Source organism: Taudactylus pleione, unplaced genomic scaffold (genome assembly GCF_031769625.1).
Source record: "Taudactylus pleione unplaced genomic scaffold, aTauple2 ptg000054l, whole genome shotgun sequence".
Classification (NCBI taxonomy): domain Eukaryota; kingdom Metazoa; phylum Chordata; class Amphibia; order Anura; family Myobatrachidae; genus Taudactylus; species Taudactylus pleione.
The window spans coordinates 6257017-6280419 of NW_028284456.1; the positions used below are offsets into that span (position 1 = coordinate 6257017).

Genomic DNA, 23403 nt, shown 5'->3' on the forward strand with positions numbered 1-23403 from the left:
ACATTAGACCTGAGTCAGAGATGTACACTAATGCCACCACAGCTATGATTCCATACACAGCTACTGTGTGATGTATACAAATGTCACAGACCCCGAGGATTGTGTGGAGACTCCCACCTGTTCCTTTGCAAATCTAAGTATCTGTGTACAAAAATGCAGCATCCATCCCAGATGATTTGATTATCAGTCTTCTTAATAACTATATGGCTGCACAGAATGAACTGATACACCAGAGTAATTTTTATTGGACAAGCCCTGAACATGGTAATGACACGCCTGCAATTTTTGCTGCCACTCCCCGTTACCTCCCCCAAACACTCCCTGTCTGTTAATCACATTGCAAGTAAAAAGTAGCTGCGAGCAACTTCCATAATGTACCTCAATGCATGCGCAGTGGTGATTTAGACACATGCACAGTTTACCGTTAATCAGTCAACTGTGTACAGTATATATCGGTATTGCGCACATCTCTCAATCCGCCTGATAGTCCATAAGGTAAAGGTGTATGGACACTTTTGGGCACTACCCTTCCCTTGCGGCTGGTGATTACCCTAGTCCTATTACCAAAGGGACAAAGAGAGATACTGTAACTAGTGTGTTGAGTTGGATAATCACACTAGCGCTAGGAAAGTTCCTTAATAATATTCAAATAACTGTATGGCGTTGATGAGTATAAATAGCATTTATTCCAACAAGAGAAACAAATAACATAGAATTACCCTTCTGCAAGTGATTTTGCAATAAAAAGCTGATAAAACAGTAAATACATATATAATTTCCCTACAACAAGGAAATGAGAATTAAGACAAAAGAGGTGACAGACATGAACCCCTAGGTTACCGGTACCCTAGAATTCCGGAAAGTCCTAAGGGGTCAAAATACATAGGGTTCCAATGCTTAACAGTTCCTGGATCACTGATCTGCTTACCACTGCTGGGTATGTGTCCTGAATCTCTTTAAATACCTTAAGTGGGAGGTACTTCCTGTTAAACACAGGAAGTGAGCCTCTGAGTAACTTTCTGCATAAAATACTGGTTGTGCTTATACTGAGATATAGAGATGCCATACTGAGATATATAGATGGCTCCTTGGAGAATATATCAAGTCAGAAAAGTCAACAATCAAGTAAAAAAAATATTTAAACATCAAAAAATAGTTCGCGTTAAAAAACTGGAAGTGGAATCCTCTGTGACTTCCGGTTTCCATCCTAAAGGGTCCCTCAATAACTCTGGACCTGATTAGATGATTCCTATTCTGGCCCCTTACAATTGCCAACCTCCACCGGCCGTTCTGCCAAACATCAGGTGGTCCACGGACGGAAGTCGCTCTTGTCTCATCCTCGTCCCGCGAACTGGTACCGGAAGTGGCAGTGCCAATAGTGGTTATTCCCCACTTTGCCAAGTGCCATGGCCTGGTGTGGGTAGCTTCCACCAGCCAGAAATTAAGCCTTACCTCCCATGTGTTAAACCAGAAGTGGCCAGGCCAATAATTTGTTTGTTGTCAATGGAGATTTATTTAAAGATATAGTTGCCACATTTGTTAATTTTTCGATCAGTGCAACATAAAAATAAATAGAAAGGTGCAAAAATGTTCAAAAGATAAATAACACGTTATTATAAAATAATTAATGGGGATTAAGAATGGATGTTTAGAAACAGTAAATAAATAAATTAATGGAATTTAAGTATGGATGCTAAACCAGCAAATAAAGAAATAAAAATGCCACTTACCTAAGGGATACTATGGACATTTTAAATAAACTGAAAGAATTAACATGGGATGAGGATATGTTTTTAGTAACTGCAGATGTAAGTTCCCTTTATACCATCATCAACCATGAACATGGAAAAGAGGCTGTCTTGCACTTTTCTCCAAACAGATATAAAGGACGATCTTAAAGATTTTATTATTGAAGGAATCGATTTTATTTTAAAAAATTATTATTTTTATTTTAACTGGGAAAAAAATGGAACTGCCATGCGTACCAAGTTTGCCACAAGCTACGCTAATTAATTTATGGCCTATTGGGTAGAGCAAACCATAGGTCCATCATGTAGAATGGGTTTACTACTCTTGCATATATACATCGATAACATAATTTTTTTATGGAAAGACACAGAAGACACTTTATAAAGTTTATTCATCTTAATGGAAATTAGAAAAATATTAAACTTATATATTAAACTTATTTTTAATCACAGCAAGGAATCCATACAATTTTTAGATTTGGAAGTATACATCAAGGAAGGCAGGATTCAAACTAAGGGAACCCACTGATTCAGTAAACCAACTGATTCAAATACTTATCTCAACATTAACAGTGAACATTGCAGAAAATGGCTTGAAGGTATTATGAAAAGTCAATTCCTGTGAATACGCAGAAACTGCACAGAAGAACAAGTACTGTATATATTGAACAATTACAAAAACCATGAAACAGAACTTTCTCAGTAATGGATATAAGCCAGTAATTTTAAAAGTAGCAGAAGACACAGTGACCTGTATGAGTAGGGACAACCTACTGGTACCTAATTCAAAAAAATATAATCACACACATAAGGAAATTGAAAAAAAAATCAAAAAATACTGGGACATATTGAAATGTTACCCCATATTGAAGACTTCCTTCTGCCCCTTCATTTATCTATAGAAGAGCCCCAAAATGCAAACGTTATCTAGTAAAAAGTTCACTGGATGGGAAAGAGAAAAACCATATACAGACGAAAGGGTTTCATACTGTAGATGTGGTACTTGTATTGCCTGTAGAACTGCAAAAAGCAGTACTAATAAAATCACGGAATTTGAGAATAATAGTTCAAAGTACAAAATAAATCAAGATTTTACTTGCCACTCCACAAATGCGTTTTATTTATAATAGAATGTACCTGTGGTTTGAAATACGAGTGGAAAACTTTGAGAGCACTAAGGATGAGATTAAGTGAACATATCAGAAATATAAAAAAGGAACTGTAACACTCCATACCAGATCATTTTAAAAAACATCACCATTGCTCCACCAATGAGATTAAGAACTTTTTTGATATAGAAAATTTCCAGGGTGATTGGAGACAGAAAAATGTAGAATCCAAATTGTCCAAAAGAGAAATTAAATTGATCTATGTGTTAAAAATTCTCTCTCCTCAAAGTTTAAATACAGTCTTTGAACTCAAATGGTTTCTCTAGCTATAACCTTAAGTGATTTTAAAAGTTTTTTTGATAATTTATGTGTTATCAACTTGAAACAGATCCCAGCTTAATCCTTCCCATATATTTATTTACTTATTTGCTGGTTTTAGACATCCATTCTTAAATTCCATTAAATATTTTATAATAATGTGGTATTATCTTTTGAACATTAATGCACCTTTCCATTTATTTTTATGTGGCACTGATCAAAAAAAAGAGAAAATCAGGCACTAGTGTAAATAATCATATAAAAATAATATTTCTGTATTAAATATCAGCAGCAATGTCCAAAGTGCCTGTGTTAGCTCTAAGCTTACAAAAAGCCACTTATAAAAATACCAAAGCGGATGTTGCGCTAGTGTGATAACTATACCATATAACCCCTTAGTACATGCACACCACTACTTTTCTTATCTGACACAGTCAATTGGACATTAAGGGGTCTATTTACTAAGCAGTGTTAGGAGAAGTGAAAAGTGAAGAATGAAAAGTGATAAGGTGTCAGCCAATCAGCTCCTAACTGCCATCTCACAGGCTGTGTTTGAAATATGACAGTTGGGAGCTGATTGACTGGCACCTTATCACTTTTCACTCTTCACTTCTCCTAACACTGCTTATTAAATAGAACCCAAAACATCTAGGCCACCTTGGAGCAATCACAGTTCTACAGAGTGGACAGAGCGCATACGCGCACGCAGGGGGGGTTTCCGAGAACCTGGAAACCCCCCCCTGCACGCCACTAAATCGCAGCGCAGTGCAGCTTATCTATATATATATATTTTTTAAAGAGATCTCAGCCGGCAACTGTTCCTGGCTGACATGGCTGTAGGGGGAGCTGCAGCAGTAGCGCGCAGCTCCTCCCGAGCAGTTCCTTCCCAATTCCTATGGGGCACCACATTGTGGGAGAGATGATTTGGATCATCCTCTGTAACAGTGACTGGCGCTCTCTCCCAGAGCCACGCGGCATCGCAGGTGGGTGCAATGCAATACATGTGTGGGGAGCCGGGGGGAGACGAGACGATGGGAGGGGGGGGGTGATCTTTAATAAGCCATGCCAGCGCTGTATTTATAATGCTTTGTGTCAAGTTAGAGGTGTGTTTGTGTCAGTGTGTATTTCAGTGAGTGTGTGCCTGCTTTGTCAGTGTGTATGTGTGTGACTCTAGGTTTTGTCTGTGTGTGTGTGTGTCATGTGTGTGACTCTAGGCTTTGTCTGTGTGTGTGTCATGTGTTTGACTCTAGGCTTTGTCTGTGTGTGTGTATGTCAGTCTGTGAGTGTATAGGCTTTGTCAGTGCACTGTGTCTAGGCTTTGTCAGTGTGTGTCAGTCTGTGTGTGTATAGACTTTGTCAGTGCAGTGAGTGTGAGTATGTGTAGGCTTTATCAGTGTGTGTAGACTTTGTCAGTGTGTGTGTAGGCTTTGTCAATGCAGTGAGTATGTGTCAGTGTGTGTGTGTAGGCTTTATTAGTGTGTGTAGGCTTTATCAGTGTGTGTGTGTGTGTGTAGGCTTTGTCAGTGTGTGTGTGTGTAGGCTTTGTCAGTGTGTGTGTGTGCTTTGTCAGTGCAGTGAGTGTGTGTGTATTCTTTATCAGTGTGTGTGCTTTGTCAGTGCAGTGAGTGTGTTTGTGTAGGCTTTGTCAGTGTGTGTGTGCTTTGTCAGTGCAGTGAGAGTGTGTGTGTAGGCTTTCTCCGTGTGTGTGTGCTTTGTCAGTGCAGTGAGTGTGTGTGTGTGTGTGTCTGTGTAGGCTTTGTCAGTGCAGTGTGTGTGTCAGTGTGTGCGTTTAGGCTTTGTCAGTGTGTGTGCGTGTATATGTCACTGTGTATGTTTGCAGTGCCGCCTTTTTTATTTCTTCGAGGAGCTGAAAAGCTCCACATAAATATAGTCAAGTAGACCGGCACACCAAATAACGTTCAACAGCCGGGGTGCAGAGCGATCAGTCTTGAACATACAATCACATACAGGCAGCTCTCCTCGGGTACTCAATAATCCAAGCTTGTTAATCTATTACTGTGCAACGTTTCTGATGCAATTATTACATATTTCGTCAAGGCTTTGCCAAAATATGTAATATATTCATCTGAAACGTTGTACAGTAATGGATTAACAAGCTTGGATTATTGAGTATTGATTATTGAGTACCCGAAGAGTGCTGCCTGTATGTGGTTATTTTTTGCCATTGGTTTTGTAACCAGGTATTGGAAACCCCCCTTTGGAGCGGAGAGCCAGGACATCAACGGGCAGTGGATAGAGTCCTGAGAGCCCGGTCTACACTACCATAGTGGTATGGACTATTCGGACCAACCCCCTACTAGCGGGACGCTGCTGTATGTGGGGAAGAAAGAGACGGGTGAGCCACAACTATACAGATTATAGGAGTGTGGATGAGTCTAATAACTCTCTAATAATCAAACAAAGAGAGGCTGAAGTAAGACCAGTATTTAAGTATGCAGTGAGACATACTACCCAGTATCATCTATTTTGCAACAAAATATATATTTTTTTCTGCCTGGAAGGTTACAAAATAGCCTATCACACATTTAGATATTGGTTAATGTTGCCTATATTATAGTATTTTGTGACCAGTTCATTAGCATCAGTTTAATCATTTGAAGATTTTTTGTTTCTCTTTCATAATGTGTATTTTTTACATGTAGGTAAGATATTGTGTATTACATTTATAAGGTGATCATATGCAGTTTTTTCATATTTTATAACAAAAAATTATTTTATATATAAGGAAAGCGTCCTGTGTTTTTTCTGCCATACTAAGGGGTTATATAGTATAGTTATCACACTAGCGCAACATCCGCTTTGGTATTTTTAGTGATCAAAAAATGAACAAATGTGGCAACTATATCTTCAAATAAATCTCCAGTGGCAACAAAAGCATTATCACCCACACCAGACCGCGGAACATGGCAAAGGGGGAATAACCACTATCGGCACTGCCACTTCCGATGCCGGTCCGCTGGACGAGGTTGAGACAGGAGTGGGTACTTCCGGCAACACCACTCCTGGACCCGGACCGCTGCATGTTTTTTAGAACGGCCAGAGAAGGTTGGCACCTATAAGGGGCCAACATATGAACCATCTAATCAGGTCCAGAGTTATCGAGGGACCCTTTAGGACGGATACCGGAAATGACAGAGGAATCCAATTCCAGTTTCGGCGCAAACAATTTTTTTGATGTTTAAATATCTTTCTTACATGATGGTTGAACATTTCAGACTTGATATATTCTCTTAGTATAAGCACAACTAGTATTTTATGCAGAAAGTTACTCAGAGACTCACTTCTTGTGTTTAACAGGAAGTACCTCCCACTTAAGAGTATTTAAAGAGATTCAGGACATAACACCCAGCATACTCTCATGAACACCAGTAAGTCAAAACGTGTTAGCAGCAGAAGGTGTGTGCACCTGTGGTGACCAGACCGGTGATCCAGGAACTGTTAAGCATTGGGACCCTTTTGTGTTTTGACCCCTTAGGACTGCCCGGAATTCTAGGGTACCAGTAACCTAAGGGTCCCAGTGCCCATAACTAGGGTACGTGTCTATCACCTATTTTTGTCTTTATTCTCTTTCCATTTTTGTAGGGAATTTGTATTTGTATTTATTTACAGCTTTTTAGTTCAAAGTCCCTTGCACAAGTGTAATTCTGTTATTATTTGTTTTTCTTATTGGAATTAATGCTATTTAGACTTATCTATGCCATACAGTTATTTGAATATTATTAAGGAACTTTCCTAGTGCTAGTGTGGTTATCCACCTCAACACAGTTGATAGTCCAAAAGGCCTACACTCTAGAATCCTTAAAAAATAAACTCAAGATTTACCTGTTTACTCATGCATTTCCCTAATTATTTTTTATTATTATTATCCTTTATTTATATGGCACCACAAGTGTTCCGCAGCGCCTTACAAAGTACATAAACAAATAAGTGAACAAGAAACCGGTGACTTACAGAACTGTACAATACAATGCAGAAAAAGAACATGGTTTATATACATATTGCTGCATTAGTGATCATAACACTCAAAATAAGCAGTAGGACATAAGTAACCAAGTGTTAGGTGCCCTTGTGGGAGTGTGGAGTAGGAGTAGATGAAATTATAAGTAAGGAGAAGCACATGAGGGAAGAAGGCCCTGCTCGTGACAGCTTACATTCTAATTTCCCTTTTGTTTCTTGAAAAAATTTCAATCCAAATGCTTAGTTCTCTTTTCTGTTATATTTTTTTATCTGGTATTTTTAAATGCAAATATAAAGCACTTTGAGTCCTATTAGGAGAAAAGTACTATGTAAATAACATTAATATTATTATTATCATTATTATTATTAATAATAATTGTCATTCATTCAATCAATCATTCAATCATTCAGATATATGATACAATACAGCAAATAACCAACAGCAAGACCGCATTCTTAAAGCAGTTTTATTTGCAAATAAAAATTAGTATCATTTAAATCTGAGCTGCGATGTTAAAAAAACTCTTTACTTTCCTACTAATTTAGTAATAGTATTGTTGTGAGATTAGAAGTTGCATCACTATTCCAGATACAGTATAGGGGTGAATTCAATTAAATGTGAAAATCCTGGCATTTTCCACGATAACCCATTTTCGCTGGTATCGCGAGAAAATACCTGGTTTTAATTTTGTTTTTATCTGGCATTTCCCATTAGTGGCGAATGTCCGGCCCCTTATCCCATAAACAGGCCTATCGTGCAAGCCAGGGGCAGGAAACTTTGCAGGAGGCATTATCTTATTGCGTTTGGCGCAATTTTATTGGACTATTTAAAGGTCTGCTTGGGCCACCATTTTTATCTGCCTGCAGCATGGGGAGTGTGTTGGTGCAGTCTACAGATCAATTTGGTTTTCTGCTTGTGTAGAAAACACCATTTCAGGTGAACACAGACACAGCTGAGAAACAGCTTCACCATTGAGGACAAAGAATAGCCTCAGGAGACAGGAGAGCTTTTGGAGGAATTGTTTCGGACATATTTTCAGGTTAGTACTTTCTGTACCCTTCCTCATAACCACCTCACCATCACCAGGGACGTGCAGTCAGGGTAGGCAGCGGAGGCAGAGCCATACTCCCTGTCAAGACTGCAAAGTTTGACTATATAGGCAAAAAAAGCAAAATTGCAGCACTCCCTGGAAATACAGGGAGAGACGAGAGATGAGGCAGCAAGAGCTCAGCGTCACCTCTGATAGCCAGACACTGCCTGGAGCTGGGGGCTGGGTCATGAAGCAGCCAATAAAACACAGAGAAAAAGAGCTAATGGAGGCATGCCACACTGTGCCTTGAGCTCTGATGGATACCACTGACGATCAGGTGACCAGTCCAGGAAGTACTCCGACAACGGAGCTTTTCAGCAACATGGAGGGAAAGAAATGGAATATGTAGGAAACACACAAAGAGAGAAAAAGGTGTGGAGGGTCCATTGTGGACAACAGGACACTGTCTGGGGGCTTGTAAATCACTGTGTAACAGAATAGGGTTTTTTTCCTGCAGACTCCAGTAGCTGGCACCTCATCACTATGCAGGGACCTTCTGTGTAATGGGTGGGGGATCGTCTCTGCTAATGGGGTTATCTGTGTCTGTTTGTAGGGGAAATATTTTGTGCTAGGTGGGATCTTCTGTGCTAGGGGGGGTCTGTGCAATGGGGAGATCTTTGTGTGGGGGAAATCTGTGCTATATATGTGTGGCAGGCCCGGCGACAGTGGAGGACTAAGGGTACACCCGCCCTGGACCCGAGGCTCAGCAGGCCCCGAAGTTCATAGGGGAAAAATGGGACTGCAGGGCCTAATTATAATGAACAAACTGATAGGCGAGGTGACCGGCACTGCGCAAGTGTGCAAAATTAACCAAACTATCAAGCGGCAGCTGCCCGCCCACTGCCGGTAATACCCCCCCCCCCAGCCACACGTCACTTGGTCCTGTCCGTGCACATATAAATGACATTGCAACGTCATTACGTTGCTACTGGGCCCTTCGCTGGTCTGCCCCTTCCTTCCTCTCTGCAGCGTGCAGCCGCGGTCCACCTAAGAGGGGCAGGAAGCTGAAAAAAGCAGAAAGCGCGATTTGCATAGGAATCTCCGGGCAGTTGGCAGGAGATTCTCCGGGCAGTTGGCACAGCTTCAAACAACAACAAGCTGCAAGCTCTGTCCGGTCACTGGAAACAGTCATGAGACAGCCTATAGTTACATTTAAGACTTGTTGCCTATATTCATCATGTAGACTTTTAATTTTTGAATCTTTATTGTGTTTTGGGGACAAATGTAATGTAAATGTCATTGAAAAAGAAACAGTTGCTTGGGGGAGGCCCAGAGGTTTCCGTGTTTCAATCAGATTTCTGTTGCCGGCCCTGATGTGTGGGTAAATCTAGCTCTGATACTAGCCAGTGCCTTCCCAACCATTGACCTCACTGCACATCCCTGACTGTCACCCATACAACCACATAGCCAGCACTGCACCCACTGTGCGCCTTACAGGTTCCCTCCCCCTACCCATGCACCTGGCTGCTCCCCTATAGACTCCCCTCCTCACACCCATGTAATTAATATAGCCATCCTGCACCCTTATTGCCCCCCTCTCCCACCCATGCACCTAGCATAGACTCCCCTGCACCCACATAGACTCCCCTCCCTACACCCATGCAACTAATATAGCAACCCCTGCACCACAAATAGCAACCCCTCCCATGCAATATAGCAATCCATGCACCCTATAGCAACCCCTCCTTCCACCAATGCATCTAACATAGCCATCCCTATAGCCCCCTCCTCCCATCCATGCATACAACATAACAAACCCCTATAGCCCCCTAACCATGCAGCTAACATACTCACCCTTGCACCCCTATAGCTTTCCTCCACCCAACCATGCACCTAACATAGCAAACCCTGCACCCCTATATATTATATGCAGCCCTGATTTATGCCCAAGGAGAAGAAACCCCATTCTCCCTGTTCGCACCACTTTTATGAAGGGTCCCCAGACATCGGTGACATGTGGAAGGCATCACGAGAAAAGGGGGTACGACAGAGGGAGAGGAGTGCGGTAGGGACAACACAGAGGCAGACCCTACTACAAAGGTACAGCAACACCACACTTTACTCTCACCCAGGTACACTCACTGATTAACAATCACACAATCAATCTGACACCTCACTTATGGCCAGGGGCATATTTATAATGGGTGCAAGGTGTGCGGGGCACAGGGGGGGCCTGCACCGCACACCCTGCACCCATACTATACTTACCTCTTCGGAGTCCCACGTCGGCGCTGGTGTCTGCGCTGTAAAAAACTGCTGGAGAATTACCACCACGGCCATTTTCCCGGCATTTGCGCATGCGCAGTACAGGGAAAATGGCTGCCACAGCCATTTTCCCGGTGACCTGCGCATGCGCTATAGCCTCTGGGAACACTCTGGTGCCCAGAGTCTATAAGTGCGGCATTGACCGTTCACCGCTCAGTGCGCTACCGGCCGCCGAATGGAGAGGAGGGGGCCCGTGACGGAGACTGCACACAGGCTGCCTCCTCTCTAGAAACACCCCTGCTTATGGCCTCATTTATCAATGATTTTTATCATACACAACAAGTTTTAAAATTTGTTACGTATGATAATGGTGCTCCAGCCAAACAGCTGCTGTCATCTGTTTGAACAATGACAGTTGGTAGCTGATTGGCTGCGCAACAAGTTTTAAAAGTCCTTGTGTATGATAAAACTTGTTTACAAATGAAGGCCTTAGCACTCACCCAGGCACACTGACATGTCTCAGGTACACTATAACCAACCAAATGACACCTACACCTCACTTATTACTCTCTCAGGTACACTCGCACTCACCCAGGTACACCTACACCATAACTTTGTACTATCCCACAAACCCTAACACTTACACAATTACACACATACTTAACTACTCCGACACCTCACTTGGCACTCACACAGGCACAAATGTACCCTATAACCTACCAAGGGACACCCACACCTCACTGACTACTCTCTCAGGTACACTCACACTCACCCAGGTACCCAATTCTGCTCATTCATTCAGTATTATCATCTCCAGTTCTCATTCCAACCTGCTGTTTAATAAAGATATTCTATTTCTGTCCTCGCCTTCAGGCCCATCATCCACTGCTGTATCTCTCTCTATCAGCCCCCCACACCTGTTCCTACTCAAACCAACCCTCAGGTGTGATAAGTATATATTAAAAGTTGGCTTAAGGGTTGTGTTGCCACAACAACCAATCAGCTTTTAGCTATAATTTTTTATAATGTACTAGATATATGATTTCTTGCTATGTGCACCACCTCCACTTTTCCTTTTTAGAAGTTTTAGTAAATCAATCCCTAAAAAAGAATCAGTAATAGTGTCTTTATTATCCTAGCAGAGTGCAGTTATCCATATTGCTCAGTGGCACAGTATTATTATGTATATGCAGAGGCAGATTTAGATGGAAAACCAGCCCGGGAAATTTCTGGAAGCAGCCCTAATGGGGGCGGGTCTATTGAGGGGGTGGTCTGTTGAGAGGGTGGGGTCTATGGAGGAGGGTTGGATACTCCCTCCTCTTAGAGCCTGGAGGGACTGTTGCAAACCACTGAGGGATGCAGGGCCGGCAACAGAAATCCTGGTGAGCAATACACCAAGCTGTAGAGCTGCCCAAACAAAGCTGAGCTTCGATTGCGGCAGTGGAGCAAGCATGGGAAGGGCAGCTGCTGGCTACTGTAGGGACTGGCCCAGGGGGAACTGGCCCAGCGGGAACCGGCCCAATCTGCCCGTTTATATGTTACCAAGCTAATTTGGTGCAACACTGCCCTACACTGAGCTGCAAAGTATGCTGAACATTTAATGAATTATTGATCATGATTGCAGATGCAGTGCTAGCTGTGGGAAGCATAGAGTAAGTACAGTAACTATCTACTGTACATTACTAAACTTCACAAAATGTTTGCAATCAGTTTGTAGTGATGAACTCACGATTTTGACTACTTGGGCACTGTATAAACACTGGAGAAAGGAGACTATTTTCATGTTTCCGTTTTGGAACCAGTTTGTCAGGGAAATCTCTTATGTGTTCATCAGACCTGGCATTAATTTACAACACAATGTACAGAACATACAGTATACCCACATGTCCACCACATACAGCTGCAATGCTCACCATACTGTATGTAGTCACATGGATATTATAGTTCCATACCAGCTGCCCACAGCCCCATACCACCATAAACAATTTATCTTATTCCTCTATAGTATACAGTGCACTTATTATGTTATAATTTAGTAATGCGAAGGCTGAATAAGCGTGAGTATAACTAAGAATACTATGTTTTTTGCTATATGGCTGTTGATGGCAGCCTTGTTGCTGGGCAGATTATAAGGCTGTCTGGTCAGCTGGGTAGTTGAACCAATGATATTGCTTGAAGGAGTGGTCAAATGATCAGTATATATGGGCTTGTTTTCTTGTAGACAGCCCCTTGTTTTTCTGGATCTCTGAAACCAGGCTGAGTATTGCTGATCCTTATGTAGTTTCTCACTGTGTTACAAGCTGTGTTATGCCTGGTTATTTATTACCCAGTAGTCCTGTTTCCCCTCAGTTCGGTCCCTGGCTCTATGCAATTCACCCTGTCAGTGCAGTCAACCCCCACCACCAGCTGCCTGGCTTGCTCCCACCCGCTGCGCCGTGCTTGCGCACGTGTGCGCCAACCCCCCTCTTCTCCCCGCAATTAAGCCCCCTCCTTTTATGGTGGGGCTCCCCAGCGTGCCTTACCCAGTAGTTAAGCTTTTAACAGTGCCAGCGGGGACGGCGGCTCCCGCTCGGAGCGCTACACGGGCACTCTCCCGCTACCGGCATCCACCTCTCCCCCACCTTATGGGGCTTCCACATGTCTGCGGGCCTTCCTACCTACCTGGCCCCGGCGATACTACCGCCTCCTTGCGCCAGCGGGAGCTTCCGCGGCTTCCATTGACGAACCCTTTTTACTTGCCCTCCAGCCTCCCCCCAGCTCCTCCTGCGGGGGCGAGCGCTCCCGTGCCCTCCGCTGGCGCCGTTTAACCCACCGCTAGCCAGCGCTCTCTGTTCCCACCCTCGGTGTGCCCCCCCCCACGTGCCGGGGCCCCCGCGCTTGGGGGGCCCTCCCTGCCTCACAGCAGCTGGCCAGTGGCCCTGCTGGTCCGGCAGGCCCGGTGGCCATTTTACTATGGTGGCCATTTTGGGTCCCACCTTTGTAGTGGGATCCAGCGCAGCGTTCATCCCCCAGGCTGTTCTTTCACTTGCGCTGGTGTTTTTTAGCCATACACATTCCCTCAACCTGTCCTCCTGTTTGTTCTTCCTTCACCTCTACAACCTGATATTTCATGCCTCCTTCTTTTCCTCACACCGCCCCTTTTACCCACTCCAACCCCCCCCATTCCCCCACCCCCCTTTCTTTCAACAGGTTCATTGTTTTTTCCTTGCTCTGTCACCCCCCCTGACCCACCCCCACCCCCCTCTCTTCTAATCTGCTCCCCCTCCTGCCCCTGGCTATCTTTTCGTCCCTGCCTGCTTAAAAAAAAAAAAAATTCTCCAATTTGTCCCCTGCTCCTCTTTCATGTATCTGCTCCTGTACTCCATCTTCCTCTTTCATCAATTATCCTCCCCCCCCCCGTTGGTCCCCTGTACCCTCCCTGTCTGCAACCCTGCTTTTGCACTTCCCCACCCCACCCCGTGCCTGCACCCCCTTCTTCGGCTCACCTTTCTCCTTTAAGTTACAGGTCAGCCGGACTCAGCGGGGGTTCCTTAAGATGATTCAGTAGTCTGTGCGGCTACTGTTCCAGTGCACTTCGAGATGGCCACGGGTCTGGATCCAGTGGCTCCTCCACGTGAAGTGGTCGATGATGAGGTTCTTGTGCTGTCTGGTGGTGGTGAGTATGGATTGTTTTAATTTTCTTCCCTGATTCTTTTACAGCTCTCGCTTGTACAGTTTCCCCGAGCGTTAGCGTAAGCTCATATTGGTGTTGCGCAATGGTTGTCCGCAAGTCAGGTGCAGGGGTTAGGAGGCAGCTGCCCCACGAACTGAGGAGCCTGAGATGGCGGCGGAGTGTGTGCTTTGTGCCAGTTCGGTGGTCCATTAAGGGTTGCCACCACCCCACCCAAGCGGCAGATGCACCCCTGTCTCCATGTCTTTAACACCCTGGTAGTTTAATCTTTGCTGGGCGTGCGATCATTCAGGCTTATGTAGTGGTCCTGTAAGGGTTGCGTAGTGCGTGTGAGTTTAACATTGGCGCAGGTATGTATATCAATTTTTGCTTTCTTTCCAATTTTTATTAAATAGATTGGGTGCTTGCTAGGGCACAGGTTATGTACTGTAGGTAGGGAAGCGTTTTAGAAGGCACATTCTTGGCTTCATCAAAGGATGATGCTTTTTGTGGTTTTATTTATAGATCTTTGGGCCTGATTCAGACCCACTCGCAAGCGGCTGTCCGCTCGCAAGTGGGTCGATGTTGTGCACTGCGCATGCGCACGACGGCGGGAGCTCCGTCGTGCGCATGCGCCAGACGCGACGAGCGAAGGAAAGTCCTTCGCTCGTTGTGTCTGATCAAAGGGGGCGTGCTGTCGATGTTGATTGACAGCACGCCCCCTTTGGTGGGCGTGCCGGGGGCGTGCCTCCCTGACGGGGGCGTTCCCAAGGGAACGCCTACCGTCAGAAGCCGGCCCACTGACATCACTGATAGAGCCAAAATCACTCCGGGCCTTGCGGTTGAAAACCTCAACCGCAGGCTCCGGCTCGCAGTTTCGATGGTCACGATGGTCACGACCATCAAACTGCACGCTCTTATAGGCTGTGGGTGGTGACCCACAGCTATACGAGCATCCAGGAGGACGCTCCAGAATTATGGAGGGCGGCCCTCATTCAGAGCGTGCGCTCTGCTCAGAGCATACGGCTCTGAATGAGAGCCTTTGTCTTTGCTACTTGCTATCTAGTTTAAACGTATTTAGGGTAATGTTACTTGTTAAATACTTCTCTTTGGTTCCTGATATGTTCACACGTACAAGGAGCTTGCTTTTGGGGTATGTAATTTGTATTTTACTTTATTTTTTATTTTTTCATTTACTTATAATAGCTCTAAGATCGCTTTATGGGGGGTTTAGCCCCCGGCACAAGGATTAGCTTCAAAGGAGGTAGTTAAGGCTCAGTCGCCATTTTGTTGGCAATTTTTTCTTTGTCAGTGTTAAAGCCAGGGCCGTAGCGAGGGTAGTGCGGCCGGTGCCATCGCACAGGGCACCACTAGCAGGGGGCGCTTTTTGGGCCTAGCAAATTACTGTTTATTATCATTCTTGCTTGTAGCTCCCTCTTATTTCATCCCCAGCATATCCTGGCCTCTCCTATCTCTTCCCTGGCCCTTCCCCATGAAGCCATGACACCTTTTTTGGGTACATTATGTCACGTTGAAAAACTGAAGGGGGCGCCAATGCTCTTTCTGGCACAGGGCACCAAAAAGTCTAGTTGCGGCTCTGGGTATAGCCCCTCCTTGACAGGACGATCCGCAGTTTGCACTCAGTCGGGTTTTATTACTGAGGTTGGAGGTCGAGGATGGGACGGAGGTGTTCTGGGGGCGGATGGAGATGTTTTTTCTCGTTCCCCTCCACAGGATCCCAGTATCTTTACGGTAGGGCGGTTCCCACGCTGTTTGCCGGTTAGTTCCGGTTAGTGCTGCATTCATTGCTTTCTTACACTTAGGGGTATCCTAGACGTTGTGGAGTTCCGTTAATTATACCCTCCACGTAGGTCCTTCAGGGCAGTTTATACAGTGGACGAGTTTTGGTTTTTAGTTCGCAGTTTTGGTTAGGTTTATTTTCTGTTTACGTTTATTCTGGGTTAGTTTTTTCGTTTGTTTTGCTCTCGCAGGCCGGTCAATGCATGAGGTTCACCGGGTTTCAGGTGAATTAGCAAATAAATGTTTGCCTTCGGGCGTTGCGGTTTCTGGCACCTATTTCGAGAAACCAATTTCTCTTTCTTTGGTGTGTTCATGCTGGCGCTGAACAGGTCGGTGTAGCACATCATCTGCCTGGTTTCTCTTCATAGGTGCAGGAAGGAGTTTTGTTTTTTCGTACCTCCTCTTTTCTTCATAGCACCTTCTTCCCGTGTTTTGGGGGTTTCAGTTGCACATGACTTGATTGTAGGTTTTGTGTCCTGTTTTGTCTGTTGGTGATTGAGACATGTTGCGATAGAAGGTAATGGTTGTTTGATAGGTTTTTTGTAGCATTGAGGGAAGTGTACTTCATTTCACACTATACATTTAGGTTTCAAGTGTCAGTGGTAACACTTAAATAATAATAATAAAAAAAATAAAAATAAATAAGAAACAGTTACTAGGTTTGTAGTTGTTTTCTTATAGTGCGGTTTGTTCATAGGTTTACACAGTTGGAGTGAGCACTTCGTTGTTGGATCAGGTTTCTAGTTCTATATATTGGTGAACTAATTTTGTACTTCAGTGGCAATCGTTGCTGCAGTTCTTTACCAATTCAGCTGGCTGGCCAGGTTTTTTGGGCTTTCAGTGGTAGGGAAATTTTTCTGCGCAGTTTATTACGATGCAGGTCTTAGGAGTAATTTGTTGCTGTTGGAGCCGTTCCCAATTTTCATGGACATATAGGCTGGTCAGTGCGACTGAGGATTATTTATTTTCTAATCTACGGAATTGGGTGTAGCTCATGCCATCTACAACCGAAACGCGTTCCTTTTGCGTTTGCTTTGTCAGTTAGTTTTGTGCGTTTAGGTACAGAATATTATATTTCGACATGCTAATTGCGCTTCGGTCTCTCGTCCCAATGATGCCACAGATGTAACCGTCTGCCTGGCAACTTTGGCGACCTAATGGGCTATGCCATCTACGGAGGAGGTGTTTTTCAATATTTGATTCACTTCTTAGTTTGGTACCATTCGTGGCAGAGTGGGTCCAAAGCCTCTGTGGTGGCGGCGCCAGCGGGGATCTCATCTATAGTAAGCTTAAAGGTATTTCATGTACATACCCAGTCATTTATCCATGTTGGGTGAATGGGTTCCCCGTTCGCGTCGTCTCCCGGCGGTCCTTTTTATGTGCAGTTTTTGTTGTGTCCTTTTTGGGGTGCGGGTCAGGTGGTTTCTGACGGGTGTTAGGCCTCACTTTTACATTTTAACTTTTCAGCTGCAATTTTGGAGTGTTTAGTTTCATCAGACATGTTGTTTAGGAGATCAGTGGTGCTTTGCAATTTTTCATTGGGCAGTTGAGATCATGCAGGAGGGGTGGATAGTTTGCTTTTCTCAACATTCAGAGGTTAATTTGCCCGGCACGCCTTGCGGTGCTTTATAGTTGGCGCCCTGCTAGTTTAACACAAGGATGGTTTACATTCCAATCTCATCCTGCATACTGCAGTTCAATTAGAATATGAGGGTGGTTTACAGGCCAATCTTATCCTACGTACCACATTTTAGTTCTCTGCTGTTTTTGGGCAAAGTTTTGATTGGGGGCAGTTTCTATGCTTCAGCTTCTAGTACTCATTTTCTTCAAATTGGCGCAGCGATTGCGGGGGCATTTCCTGCAGAGTTTAGCTAGTTGCGCACCTGGCGACAACCTGAAACGTTGTTTACCAACCAATCATTGAACGACTAGCGTTCAACAATTGGGGGGTGGTGAAGGGATTTTTTAATTTTTCCTCCCGGGAGCCTTGATCTGGCCCAATTGGGTTCACGGGTAGGTTTTTTTAGTTTTTTCCCTTCACTCGGGTTACTTGTTTCCCCTCTTCTGCATCCCTGCTATTTAGTTGCTATGTGTTTTCTTAAAGTTGTGTCGGGATGGTTTGGGTTTGGTGTGATACTCATGGTACGGAACTTTGTTGCTCACTGGGATTGCAGCAGTTGACAGTTTGGGTTGTGAATGATGTGCGCGGTCTTGGTGTAGACCTTCGTGCTTGAGTTTCTTGTGTCCTTGAGCGGCAGAGGATAGGTGTGGAGTGATCGTTCATGGTGACAAGTTTTTGTTGGGCTTAAGGCCAAATTGGAGGATGTGTGATCTGTATGGTGCATAGTTTGACTTGGAGAGTGGTGTATAAGCATGGTACGTTAGACAGGACAAGGAAGAAGGTGAATGTGTCAGAAGCCTGTTATGTGGTGTCACTGGGTGGCTTGGTTGTGAGTCATAGCTTTTAGTTGGCGATTTAACTCTGTATTTTTCAATCCTGATTGAGTGCATCTTGATGACTTGGATTCATTTTGCTTATTAAGGAGTTCTTGTTCTGGGCTAGGTCGTTTTGGGTGGCGGGCCAGTTTCCTTTGGAGTCTGGCTTTGGCGGGAGTACGCTGCAGCTCAGTGGCTTTATGTGGCGTAAGATACGTGGTGGGGGCACTTGCCCTCGATGAACCTGGCGAATTTGTCCTGCTCCGTGCGACGGGACCCGGGCGCTTTTGTACGAAGGCGTCTTGGATTGGCCCAGGAGGGAAGTGGGACCCTCGCAACGTTAGTGCGTCTAGAGGGGGGACGTTTCAGTCGTTCCCGGAGTATTTGAGCAAAGTAAAAGCTAGAACTGAGCCTGCAGCGTCTCTTTGCCACCCTGGTTAGGTTAATTAATTATAAATAAAAGCTGTGACCTTTTTAGCCAAGCTCTTGTTGTCTGTGTCGTTATTTATTAGTTTAATCTTAGTAAGCTTGACAAGGTTGTTAGGGGTTAGAAGCAATAAACCAATATATATCTTATATTATTATGTTATAATAATATATTGTTATAATAAATCTTGTAACTTTAGGTAAGTACCAGTACTTTTCAGGGTACAAGCACCTTTTTTTCATAGAAAATATGAGATATGGTAAGAACTTACCCTTGTTATCACTATTTCTACGAAGTCCATAGGGTTCCACAGGATACCTTGGGGGGTATAGGCGATGGCGGCAGACATCCAGGCACCACAGAGTTAAATTTTCAGCCTCCCAGGATGCACTGGGGTCCCTCTCCTATACCCCGCCCCCGAGCCTCAGGCCACTCAGTTTCGTAACAAGCCATAAGCCCGGAGCAGGAGCAAAAAAGAGAGAGAAGACAGCCTGGAACACACAAGAATCACATTCTCACCAGAAGGAGATGGAGAAACCGGTGACCAGATCAAAGCCCATCTGCAGTACAGGTGCGACAGGGCGGGAGTCCTGTGGAACCCTATGGACTTCGTAGAAATAGAGATAACAAGGGTAAGTTCTTACCATATCTCATATTTTCTACTTCAGGGTCCATAGGGTATCCACAGGATACCTTGGGGATGTCCCAAAGCAGTATCCTTTAAGGGTGGGGACACTCCTGTGCTGTAAGGAGAATCCGCCGCCGAAAGGAAGCATCCTGAGAGGCGAAGGTATCAAAAGCATAATACCTTACAAAAATATGGACAGATGACCACGTGGCTGCCAATCACCGCTGAGGCGCCACGTCGAGCTGCCCACGAAGGACCCACAGACCTAGTGGAAGAGCTTTAATAGAGGATGGAACAGGAAGACCTGTGAATCCATCCTGCCAAAGTTAGCGTAGTGGCAGGCCAACCCTTTTTATGGAAATCAGAAAGGACAAAACCGAGAGTCTGATTTCCTAAATGGACTGGTACGGTCAACTTAAATTCTTAGCGCCCGTACCACAGCCAAATAGGCCTCACCAGCAGACAGGACTGTTCCTAGGGTAAAATGAGAAAAAGGGAGGTCTACATGACAGAGCCTCCCATTCTGAGATCCTACTGGCCAAATTAAGAGCCAGAAGGAATACAGTCCTAGCCGTAAGCCATTTGAAATCCACTGAGCCCAGTGGATCAAATGGCGGTCCTCAGAGAGCCCTAAGGACCACAGCCAAATCCCAAGGAGCCACAGGTGGAACAAAGGGATGCTGAATATAACGTACACCCTGCACAAAGGTGCGGACATCAGGAAGAGTAGCAATCCTACACTGAAACCATACTAACAGGGCAGAAACCTGCACCTTCAGGTAAGCAAGGCGAAGACCGTTATCTAAGCCCACCTGTAGGAAAGCCAACCTGTGGATATCCGGAATACCCGAGGAGCCTAGCCTCTAGGGTGACACCTGAAAGAAAGTATACCATACCTAATGGTAAATTCTTGCAGATAAAAACTTCCGAGCTCTTAGCATGGACAGAGCCCCTGTTAACTATAGAGCTGGAAAAACTCCTAGACCTTAAGAGGGCAGTCTCCACCGCCACACCGTCAAGGACAGACAACCCAGGTCTGGGTATTAGCCAGGATCCTGAGACAACAGGTCCGGGCGTAGAGGCAACAGCTTCGGAGTGTTAACTGAGAGGCTCCGAAGATCTGAGTAATAGTGCCATCTGGCCTACGCTGGAGCTATCAGCAGGAGCGTGCCTCCTTCTTGCTATTACTGGAGGAAGAAGGGATAATGGAGGGACGAGGTACACAACTTGGAAGGTCCACTGGACCTACCTAGGTCTATCAGAAGTGTCTCATCTCTGAAAGGCTCCACTTGTTCACCAGAAGATTGAACACCTCCTGATAAAGAGGATATTTCCCTGAATGCACGTCTTGACGGCTGAGAAAGCCTGCTTTCCATCTGAGGATTCCTGAATGAACACTGCCGATGACGGCAGGGATATAGCCTTCCACCCAAGCCAGAATTCGGGACACCACTGTTAGTGTCGCCTGACTTCGGGAACCTCCTAGGTGGCTTACATAAGCCATCATGATGGCGTTGTCAGACTGTACCTGCACGGTATTTCCGTGGAGGACCTGTCCTGCATGCTGGAGAACCTTGAATACTGCTCAGAGTTCTCAGATGTTTATGGGAAGCGCAAAAACTACTGGTGTCCACCTGCCCTGGAACAAGTGTGGACCCGTCACTGCTTCCCAGCCACGGATACTGGCGTCCGTCGTCAGAAGGACCCGGTACGCAATCCCAAAGGGGGTGCCCCTTGTTTAGGTGAGCTTTCTGCAGCCACCAGGCCAGAGAGAGACAAACCTCCGGGGAAAGCCTATTGACTTTATCCTATTGGGCAACCCATCCCATCCGGAGAGGATCAAGTTCTTTAGAGTGAAGCTGGGTACTCCACCATGTCGAACAGCGACATCCTGGAACCCAGGAACCACATTGCCAAGTGAATAGACACTCGGCGACTCTGCATTACAGGCAAAGGTACGCAGTTGCCTGCAGAGATCTTTTCCTCAATCACAAAGATCCTCAGATGTTGGGATATGGAGCATCCTCTGTGAAGAATCAGAGAGGACCATTTCCAGTTTATCAGTCAGCCCTAACGTAGCAACACAGATATTGTCCATTGCATATGGCACTGAAGTATCTCTGGAGACCGTGGTAACAACAGGAGGTCACTCGGATAGGGTAACAAGCGGACCCCCTGCATCCGCAGGTGGGCTGCCATAACTACCATGACCCTGGTAAACCGTGAGGCGCGGAGGCCAGACCAAGGGGCAATGCCAGAAACTGGAAACGCTTATCGACCACTGCAAACCTGAGGAAAACACTGGGATATTCAGGTAGTCACCCTGAATATATCCAACGACACCACAAAATTCCCAGGCTCCATTGAATGATGGAATGCAGGGTCCCTCTCCCGAACCGAGGAACCCTTAAGAATTTGTTGAAGGATTCGAGGTTGAGAATGTCCTGGTAAGCCCCATTGGGTGTCTGTACCAGAAAGAGGATGGAGTAATACCTCGTTCCCCTTTGGGGCAACGGAATAGGTACTATAACTCCTGCCTGGAGCATAGAGTGTAACACCCTCAAAAATTACAGGGCCTTGTCCTGAATTGACAGAAGACCTGTAACGAAAAACCGTCTGGGAGGCTTTTACCGGGAAGAGAGGACATACCTTCAAGAAAATACTTCTCTTACCCCAGTGTCCGTGGTGGTCAGACACCAGCACTGGGCGAACTGGAGAAGCCGGCCTCCAACTCTGGGGGCTCCCGAGAGGAGGCCCGTCCCGTGAGGCTGAAGGCTTATAGTCCAACTTGGGAGTAGGACGTCTTGTACTCTAAGCCTGTTCTTATGGCTGAGCAGATTTCCTGGCTACTGACTGTCTGGAAAGCTGTATTTTAGACTTACCCTGGCCTCACAGGGCCGAAAAGACAAAGTCCCAGACCCTGATGGGACTGTAGCCAATGGCAGACACGCATGCGTAGCTGCTGCCTGCAGGGTCACAATTGCGTCCAGACGAGGGCCAAACAGGACTTGTCCCGTAAAAGGCAAAGCATTCCAAATGGAATCTGCGTCCGCTTTCCAAGAGCGCAACCACAGGGAGCGGCAAGCCGCTACTGCTGCCGAGGAGATTCTGGAAAGGAGTAGGCTATATGTAAGACCGTCTCATTATGAACGTGGCAAAGTCTCTGAGAATTTGCCACTATGCACCTGCTCTGCTGGAGAGTCAGTGTGCAGAGATCCAGTTACCTACTCAGTGTTCCATGGCTCTGGCCCCCCAGCACACGGCCATAGCTGGCCTGGAAGCCCCTCCAGCAAGGGAATATTGGATTTTAGATATATTTGCACCTTGCAATCTGGAACCTCTTTCAAAGAGGACCTGGAGGGCATGGGCAACGTAGCACTCCTCACTAGGCGTGCAACATGAGAATCTACCCGTAAAGGTAACTCCCATTCGGAAATGTAATTATCGCAAAAAGGGTATGCAAAAGGTCAACCGTTTTTGAGGCTGGAACCGCTTACCCGGAATTTCCACGCCTCCTCTAAATGATCCACCTGACCAGATAGAGGAATTACAGTGGCAACACCCTTATCCTTAAAGAAGGCATATTTGGATTTAGCCACGGGGGATATGTAATAACCAAAGCTGCACGGACTGCCCGTAGAAGGCCAGGTATATAGACTTTAGACCCAGACTACGCCTCCTTTGCACTAAGGGGCTCGTGTCTGAAAAAGTCAATAATGTCACCGTCATCAGACGTCATGTCTTTACCCGTCTGAGACCCGAAAGGCCGTTTAGAAGGCCGAAATGGTGACTCCCCCTGTAAAACGTCCATCAGGTGCTATACCATTTGGACAATAAATTCACCCACACAGGCTCCTGCGAGACCTGGGGGGGCGAAAAGCAGGATACACTGGGGTACCATCAACTGTCCAGGGACCCCTGCATGTGATGAGACCACCACAGGCTGCGATAACCCCTATGGGGAAACGCAGGGGGCGTTGCCCACAAAGGCTGTAAGCATCTTAGCCAGCCGAG

At 45.6% G+C, this 23403-nt stretch overlaps 1 pseudogene; it reads left to right on the forward strand.

Moving 5' to 3' along the window:
* LOC148535219 (putative tyrosine carboxypeptidase MATCAP2) overlaps positions 1-23403 on the forward strand; it is a 537393-nt pseudogene that overhangs the window by 27449 nt on the left and 486541 nt on the right.